The sequence below is a fragment of the Malurus melanocephalus genome, unplaced genomic scaffold, assembly GCF_030028575.1.
Source record: "Malurus melanocephalus ecotype Western Australia unplaced genomic scaffold, MMel_1.1 scaffold_254, whole genome shotgun sequence".
In the NCBI taxonomy this organism is placed as follows: Eukaryota; Metazoa; Chordata; class Aves; order Passeriformes; family Maluridae; genus Malurus; species Malurus melanocephalus.
In genome coordinates this window covers 272,637-282,745 of record NW_026623486.1, presented here as the reverse complement: position 1 = coordinate 282,745, position 10,109 = coordinate 272,637, and positions in this window count along the sequence as shown.

The window sequence follows — 10,109 nt, the reverse complement described above, 5'->3', positions numbered from 1 at the left end:
ACAGGGCCACGAGAGGGAAAATGCGAGAGCAGCGCACTGCACAGCCTTTGCTGGCGGAACACGAGCACTSTCCAGCAGCGCAGCAAACAAAGTAACAAACTAGGGCATGTGGACATGCAGATTTTGAAAGTTTGAGTTAATAAAGGCTGGAGGAACATAACTGTTGGTGCCATAAAATCAGCAAAGATTTCTGAAGGAAACCTGCTGCCCCTAGAGCCAAGAGCAATCTAGTTAAAAAAAAATCCTGGAAGCAAACTACCTTAATTTGGAGAGGAAAGAATATATCTCACAGAAAACAAAATGTCTTCAATAGACTAATTGGAGCAACATTGTTCAAATAATAAACTGTGAAACAAAAAGTCACTATTGATTTGCCTGGAGTCAAGCAGTGAATTCCCTCTTCTCAGTTCCAGATTTCTAATTTTGCAGCCAGCTGGGCCTGTGTTTCCCCCCTCAACAGCATCCTTTGGTGTGCTGATTCCCTAAAAAGTTCCATCCAAAGCCTATCAGGCTCAGARTCCATTTTTTCTTTCATCTTCTCTCAACTTTGAATTTACCTCACCATCCTTGGACTTGAGCATTTTGTGTCATTCCTGGAACCACAATTGTGCTCCAAGATTAGGGCAAAAAAAGAATAAAGAGAATTGTTTCACACGATGAGGACTTTTAGATTTCCATYTTTTTCAGGTTCACGAAGCTCAGAGAAGTGCCTGTATATTGCAGTAAGCTCTGGGCCTGATACAAGGCTCAGGGGAATGGAGAAGAGATTTTATTATTTGCCAAGCATCACAAGCAAAAAGCTTCACACCATGGYGCCAGTGTGAAGGGTGACTGGGATATACAGGCAGATCTGTTCTTCCTCAAGGGCTATATGTATTTGTTTTGGAAACTGGAGATATAGGTGAACTTCTGAGGAGATACAAATTGCACTTAATGTAATTGCAACTGCTACTTGGACCAAATTCTTATTTACCTTGGAGTAATTTTTGCATATATATTAAATAACATAACAGTGAAAAGAAAAGTTAAGGAACATGGGTACCTAGTTCTTTGCCAACACTGCCTCCACATGTGCATTTCATCCCCTGAAAGAAAAAAAAAACCAACAAGTAAAGCCTGTCACAAATGTAATATTTTCTTACATATTCCTTCCTCTAGCTAYATCCACCAGCAGATTGTCCATCAGTGCTGCAGGCAGCTTGTGACAAACTGCTGTTTCAGTAATTACTGAAGGTCTGTACCACGTTTGTGATGCTGTTCACCGGAGGGGTTCAAACCTAGAAAGACAGACATCATCATTTTTCTTTTGAAGCTGAGACCAAGCCTGAGTCACTGGGCTGGCCACTGACTGGCTCAGCAGATCAGCAGTGGCACCAAACATATTGTATTTATTGAATATTATGAGGAGAACAATGAGAGGTAGGATGGTAACAGCAGTGATACAAAGGGAGCGAGACAGAGCCGGATAAGGAATCCAGTCAGGTATTGGCYAGCCACCAGCATGAGCATATTTATAACAAAGATCATTTGAGGGTCATAATCAGGACACAGAGGCAATCTGCTTTGTTTGCACATCGTCGTCACATTGTTCAGCACATCTTTAAGGTACAAAAATGCACGTGTTTTCCAAGATTTTAATTAAAAGTACATTTTTCTTTTCACACACGATAACTTCCTTATTATTTCTGCTTCTCAAGTGAGCTGGGAGTTCTTCATTTAGGTTATGTAAAATATTTACCTACAGAGAAACCTAGCTGCATTGAATGACTCTGCACCATACCATTTTCCTTCAGGGTCAGCAAAATTCTTAAAGGCTGAAGTGTAAAAAWTTTGTTGCATTGCATTTGCGCATTATCCCCAGAAACTCACCTCACTTGCCTCAGTCCTTTTGCATACTAGGGTTTATTTACAAATTGGCAGTAAAGTGCTGTGGCCTCTTTGACAGTTTGCAATTAATTGCACACAATCTGTTTAGGTTTCAAGATTCAGCATTCATAAATGATGATATATTCCAAAAGGCAGTCCAATTGGCTGCTTTGCATATTGCATATATTTTTCATATTTCTGAGACAGGACATATGCAAAATCATTTTACTGTGGCACAAATACAGGAAAGATTATTTGGAAGAAAGGCCAGAGGTTCTATATCTAATTCCTTCACTCACCTGCTGCAGACTGTGGGTAAGTCATCTAATATTTCTCTGCCTTTCTTCTGCATCTGCACAAGGTTGTTTACTCTTCCGAGAGCTGGAATTCAGTGAATGAAACTGTAATTTKTTATTATTAATATATTCCAATAAATGGTGTTGCAGTGCTCTAGCATTGCTTTGAAGTCAGTATTAGAGAGTATTTAAGAAATAGAGAATTAGAAGAAAAGGTAGTAAAGTCCATCTGATATGCCTGCATTGAAATGCTACTTGTGGAATAACCTCCTCAGAACATGAAATGGATGAAGGCATATGTGCTCAATGGATCCCAGAGCYCCAAGAACTCTTTGCACTTGTCTTGAATAAAGAATGACGAGTCACGTATCCCAAACCACTAAAAGTGACTTTTACAACATAAAGCATTTAAATGTACCAGTAAATACCTTTTATTGACATCATATCTATCGCCATTCTTACAATGAGCCCCTGTTTACTTTAWTTTTTCTCTCTTTCCTCCCACCCTGACTTCCTCTTTTGAATTATGGGCAGCTCTTGTAACAGGGACACACACTTTAATGATACATGTAATACTATAATTGAATCAAACTACCTTGTTTCCCCAAAAAGCTATTCTTTATTTGCTGGTTGTTTATCCTGATATTGTCAGTCACATCAGGAAAGCCATCTTAGTCATAAAATAGCTATTGYAGAGGAAGCATTATTAGTTCTGTGCAGGGCTTTTTAGCAGTAATTATGTACWGCTTTTAGTAATTTTGAGAGTCACCCAAGCATCATTGATACAAACCATTTGCAATGACATGCAATGATGCCTGTGTAGTATTTTTACAAGCAAAATAAAATAAGACATTTTGGTGGTAACATGTAAATTAGCCTTGAGGCTTGCAATGCAATGCTCATCAAGTGTGTAACATTTAATTACAAGACCAATGAGCATGAGTGAGGTCCCCTGAGCTTTTCCTCCCCACATCAGAAAGATTCTCCCACTGAACTGACGATTTGAATCCTCTCATCAGATGTTGAGTGAATTCACTGCTCTCAGCAGGCCAAGCAGGCATTTAAGGGTCTGGTGTCTTTCAGAATCCTGTTTGGTAAAATATTTCATGGACCTACTGCTGTTTGAGATCCCTTATTGAATCCCATCTGTGAGGAACTGAGAACTGCAGTTGACAAAACTAACATGTCAGGAGGAAGGAAAATTTACAAGAATTTGATTACAAAAATTGATTGAAATTCATTAACTTCTTGATGACAAGAATCAAATAGAAAACCAATTAGCCATTTCAAATTCCCAAACTGATGCTGTTTTCCAGTAAGAGAGAAAACATTACTCTGTAGGTTTTCTAGCGATAGGAGTTTCATTTTCAGTACCTATCTAGTATGGCAAATACATTTGCTAACTTGTTATAGACATTATGTGTGTGCTGTCCCAGTTCCCCAGGCACTGGAAAATGAGAAGCCTGAGGGACTTGCTGCTCTGCTGGATGTGGTAAGGGACAGCTACTGCTAATGTTCTGAAATGTCCTGGCTTCCCAACACTGAAGTGTTACCTTTTTATGCAAATGCTAGTGGCAACAGAATGCTCAATCTTTGCTATTTCATGATTAGTGTTTCCATGTGCAATCAATAAATCCCCAGAGCCTCTYCCTGAAATGGCCATCTTGCCCATTSTCTCCAGCAGGGAAGGTCTATTTAGCAGCAGGTTTTCAGCAGTCCAAAATGTGGAATCAATACCCTGAGAATAATCAGCTCACTTGTCCTTATGAAATATTTTTATTTTTCCATGCAAGTTCTAACAGACTAAATGACTTTTCCAATATGTAAGGGTTTAGTGCCTTGTATGGAAATGCATCAACWACACAATTGCCAGCACATCTGAGGGGATCTCTCAAGGTCACAGTGAATTGACTGAAGAGCTACAATAAAGCTTTAAAGTCCAGCCATGCAGATACAGAACACCCACCTGAGTGGTGACAAACTGCCCGTGAGCTGCTACAATGAGTAGGTGAGGGGAGTTTGGGTAGGATATGGTGCTTTCCTCTGCTCAGCTCACTACACAACCCTTCTGTTAAGTGGGGCAAAAAGTGCCCCTGTCTGTGTGTTCATCCCTCACCTAGGGAAGGGTCAGTGATTCCAGCCTGTTTTCTCTGTTGTTTTTACCTGCTGCAGTTTCAGYAGCTCCCTCTCAGCCTGTCCCTTGGGCAGGGGAATCCTCTGCATTCCATCCCCCAGGTGTCCCTCTCTGGTGTCTCATGACACTATTTTTTTTTTCCTTTGAAGAGTAAATACAATGACATTAYTATTAATAATTTTAATAATAATAGTGATGTAAGAGGACTTGAAAGTTATTAATGATTAATTTCTTTTCTTGACTCCTGTAATATAGTCACAAGAATGCAGTAATCTCCACATGTCTCTTCTCATCCAGAATATATCTTTCTCATCCTGGCTTTCAAAGGGGAAGCCCTCAGCAAAGGGTCTGAGGTCACATTTTCATTTTTAGCCTGGTTTCCTAAGGAAATGAGGGTCATGCCATTACTGTCTGTCTGTCTGTTCGCATTTTTCTGTCATATTGCCTTACAGGAACTTTTGAGCCTGTCAGTCAACCTCAGTCAGAGTAAAAAGAGCTTTGTAAGTCTCAAGAATAAACACATGCCTGTAAGACGTCGTGGCCACTTTTGGCTGGGGAGCAGAAGGACRCACAAATTAGAGCTCTTGCTGAGCAAAGGTGAGGAAATCTCAGCCAGTGCCATCTGCTTGGCAGCAGTGATGGACAAACCAGGGCTGGCCACTGACCAGCAGGAGCTAAATTTGGACAAGGCAGGGCAGAAACAGCTTCTTGGCTGGGGAGGGTGCAGCAGTGGATCCAGCTGCTCCCAGGAGTGGGAGGCTCCAGGAGAGCAGGGCACCTCTCCCTCRCAGACACCGCTCTAGTTCTGTGCTTCACAGTTGTAATTACAAATCTGTCATCAAATTCTGCCTTCCCTGCCAAAATAGTCGGGGTGGTTTGCAGATTAAACACAGTGACACCATTCCTGTTCCATTTAGGGATCTAAATTGTATTCATTCCTCAAACCTACTGTCTGTCTGAATTTTGAGTTAGAGGCTAGAATAAAATCTSAAAGTACCAAAATCATCCAGAAGCTCTCAAATAGGGTCTAATTCAGTTTTTTATGCAGCTGAAGTAAAGCTATCACTGAGTTTGGTGATGCAGGACCAAGCTCGGGCTGTATTTGTATTTGGTTAGTAGCACTTGACAGGATGATGTAAGCACATTGTACATACCTCATGCAGCAGCACTGTGTGGTAGGCAAAAGCAGTGAGAGAGATCCCCACAAAAATTAAAAACCAAATAACCAATGATAGCAAAGGAAAAAAAATCACCCTGAAAAAAGCCACAAAATCAATAGATTATGAAAGCTATGCTGAGGCTTCCACTGCTATTATCTCAAGGCTTTATTATCAAATATCAAAAAATCATTACYGCAATATCAAAACATTCATAATAACAATATAAAAACTCCACTCAATCTGTTCCTGCAGGGATMTGATCTAAAAATCCACAAGAAAAAAAACAGTTGCTGTGAAAATGGCACTTAGCCAGTTCAAGCATGCTGCCAGCCTGGTTCTGTAACWGCACCAGTCACTGCCCCTCACTGTAGATAACTTCAAAAGGATTGTTCAAGCAAACAAATTGTAACAAAATCAGACAAAATATCAAATCTTTTGGAAAGGCTCMTAACTGCTATTATCAGGTGTTGTATTTCTGGCTTTGGCTTTTTCACTTAGAAATTATAACTTAGATATTCTGCCCTGTGTCCTCCTGCACAAGGCCGGTTCTCATCAATTCTAACATTCCTCAGGTTTGCTTACCTCAAAAGAAAGAGTCACTCCAGATCATCTGGGACACCTTCATCCTTGCTGCCCATGGGAAGGTAGTTTAAAGGAAAACAAGTTTTTATATGAAAGACTTCTTTTTATTGAGACTTCTGTACCTTTAATGAGTACTTATGCATAGTGATTTCAAAACTCCTTTTGGAACCTGCACGTACCTACAAAGAGAGCTTTTAGTTCATAATGGTACAGGTGGGTGGGAGAGAGGGGAGGATGGGAGGAGCAGGGGAGTGAATCCCATTTTCCATTTTCTACTATAACAAGGGAAGGGAAGGGAAGGGAAGAGGAAAAGGAAAAGGAAAAGGAAAAGGAAAAGGAAAAGGAAAAGGAAAAGGAAAAGGAAAAGGAAAAGGAAAAGGAAAAGTTTTTGGTCCAGGTTGTCCTTCATTCTTTTTTTGACACCTAAAACCCCAAGTCTGGCCTGAGATTTACAGACTCACTCAGCTCTTTGCAGTGTACAGTTGTATTTAACAGATATTTATAAAAGCCTCCTGTATTTGGAGACAAATYATAAATACACACTAGTAACAGATGTTTGTTTTTTCTTAAGCTTAAAACAAGTAAAACTCATTATAATTCCATTATAATTTGTAAAATTTATACCTTTGTTGTGTGGCTTTCTCCTTGAATGTGTGGGTAGCAGATGGCCCTTCTGGATCCCAGAAAATGCAGACTTGGCTAACTAGATCAAAACAAGATGTTGTAAAAGCTGAGGGCACAGGAATGACAGGGTTAAAGCAGGATGCTTTCAGCTGCACCAACTCACGTGAGCTCACTCTGTGATTTTACACTGTGGGAAAAGACCTGTGGGACAAGTACCCAGACCCCCCCAAATGAGATCTTTGAGGGTGAGGAACATGAAATCAAACCAGCCTGGGAGCAGAGAGCAGCTCTGCCTTGTGTTATATACTGCCTWCACGTCCTTGGCTTTTCTTCCGCTGCAGGCAGAGTGTCTGAAGTCCCCCTGCAGCCTTTCAGCTGATAATCCACTTCCTGACAATAACTAGCAAAAGACTAACATTGCACTTGGCTCTGCAGCAGACTCGAAGCAGCCCAGAGGCAGCGCAGGGTCAGCCTGCTGCTAGGCTGTTTGTTTATTTTGGTTGACATTTTCCTTTGTGGAGAATCTGTTCCTTGTTATTCAGGACRCACAGCTCTGCACATATCCTATGTGTTTAACTGTCTTTGGATAAAAGTGGGTATTTTCCCATGTCAATAAATGTTATGGTGTGAAGCTGTGAGCTGGACTCTGTGAGAATCACCCCCTGCTGAGCATCTCACTTCTGCATTGAGTTTTCTTTGTTAATCGTGTGCAAAATAAAAAGGCTTTCTGTCTAGCAAAAACCCATCATTAATTTTTCATATGAGCACTAAAATCTTGAACACAATCCTTGGGTGGCTTCAAAGAAAAAAAAGAAGAATAAAACCAAAGAGCTACACTTTCTTTTTTTGAATCTTAGTTATTTGGTATTTTAAGAAAACTTTTTAATGCAGAATTACAGTTATCTCAGCTTCACAGTGACACATTCATTCTGAAGGTGACGTTTGACCTTCAACTTTGTCCTTCATTAGYAGGATTACACCTAAACACTCCTTCATTTTACTGCAAATGAGACAGATGCAATGTGTATTCTGTTCGGCCCCAGCATTAGGATTATCCCAAGAGTGGCATTTATGTTCTTGTAGYTCCTTGGTATAAATAAATATCAAAGTAGGAAGACCAATCTGTACTCCACTAGGAATAATAAACTAAAATAATATGGCACTGATTCTGTTTGGGTTGTCTAAATGTGTTTTTATGATTGTATATGTTTATGGYTTTCTCACACAGCCACCATGAATTCCAGGCAATTAAAAAGGACATGAGTTCTGAAGCATCTTAAAAGGGGCTTTGCTTTCCAAATGGTGTGTATTAAAAGTAGAATATATTTTTTTTGACAGAACTACTGCAAAATCAACAGTCACRCATTTGCCCTGCTTCAAATTCCTTTCCCTTCTCCCACCTGAAATAAGTAATTAGAATATTTCTGTAAGTTGAGAAGAAAGGCAGGGAAAGATTCCTTATGTTTGCACATCTATTAGATGCACTGCTAGCTGCAGACTCAGCCTGGAGCCCCTGATTTGATGGCAGCTCAGAGGGGAAATGTAGCAGGTCTTGTGTCAGGTCTATCAACCCACCCATACCCTGCACAATCTGTGGTTTTGGGTGGAACCAGTGGTACMACAGGCAGGATGGAGGACACTCAGTGCCTGCTCACACTGCCTGACCTTCACCCCACTCCACTGAGGGATGCAGATTTTTTAGTCATGGGTGTAGAGAAGAKCTGTATTTAATTGGATAAATAACTACTGTGCTCTAACCTGCCTCAAACTGCTCTGGGATACAGAAGTTTGTGTGGTGATTGGGTTATTGAAGAAARAAGTAAAAATACAAGTAGTGAAGAAACAGTATGTGTCATTAGACTGTTAAACATCATTGGCTGGCTTTTGTTATTGACATCATTTCAAACACAGGGAAAAGGGCCAGGAGAATAAAAATATTTTTAAACACTTTTCTAGTTATGTACCAAGTCCAGTTTCAAATGACAATGTTCAAGAAATACTTTGGAAGACTAGAGAAAACTGAATATGATAGGTACATCAAAAAGGTACATTTTTAAAGGCAAAAATACCTTGTTCCTCTCTCAAGTCAAGCTATCCCTAATCACCTGACTTTATACATGAGAAAAAGTGAATGCACGGAAGAGAGGGTGATAAATCTTGATAATTTGCTGCTCCACAAAGTCTCCCAAGCTGTCAGTGAGACAATTCATGGTCTTTGTGATAACAGCACAATATTTTAAAATTTAGAATTCATAATTAAAGAATTTCTGAAAGAGTATAGCTACAGCAGTCACTAGRCTGTGCATAACACATCTGGAACAAGCACCTGAATCTCTGCAAGGTCTGGAGTCATGGTGTAGTGGTTCCAGCAGGTGAATGGCACACCCTTGSATGAACAATGGATGTGGGCAAGCATACCTGAAAATTCAGGGCCRAGAGTCCAGAAATTCTTTCCAAGTCCACAAACATCCATATTTTGTGATTTAATCACTAAGAATTCCTGCCACTTCAGTTGTAACATGTTGCCTCTGCATTGTTCACTGAGCTTTGGTCTATCCACCTGTTGAATTAGTATTTACTGGGAGCATAGTCATAAAGAGAACTATTAGCCCATTGTGCTGAAGTGCAGAATGTCAGCTGTTTAGTGAAAATGTATCATCGTGTCATTATTAAATATTTATTTTGTTGTAGCACCAAGAGACCAATCCTGTCAGGTTTCCTCTGTTGAATTTTTAATGAATGATAGTCCCAGACAAGCTGACAGGAATGTGAATTGACACAAGCTTCTGGTGTTTCCAGAGGAAGGGTGTAAATCCTGCCCAGGACTCCTGTTTAGCAATGAGATCCCTTCTGGAGATAAAAAAGGCATTCCTAGGATAACCTCTGCCACAAGCAGGGCAAAGAGGAAAAACCCTGAAGAGCCAAAAGTATTTCCAAAGGCAAGAAAAAGCAATCCAGTCCCTCTGGGGTGTTAGGAGGCAGGAAAAAAAAAAAAAAGCAGAATAGAGGAAGTCCAGCATATTATTTAAAAATGATAGCCCGATTTTGACCCGTTTAATCCAGCCCAGCTCTGAGTGTTGTCCTGTTCTCCATCAGAGCTGGCACAGGCAGGGCACTGCTCGAGGAGGCAGCAGAACCAGCCCAGCCCCGGGTGGGAGCTCCCTGCAGGAGCCCAGCTCTCCTCCTGCCTGGCTGGACAGTGCCTGCCTTGGCTGTGACAGCAGGAAATGTTTTTAAATCTGAACAATGCAGCAGATCTGAGGGCAGACAGCTCAGATAATGAAAAGAAAAAAGAACTATTACTTGGAAATGATTGTTGCTTTGTCACTTTCCCTTAATTTCCTCAGTAACTGGTAGAAACGGCTCCTTAGCAAATATTTAGGAAATAACATCCATAACACTATTTCCCTGCCTCAGTCTTAGCTATTGTTTCCATCCTTTTACTTT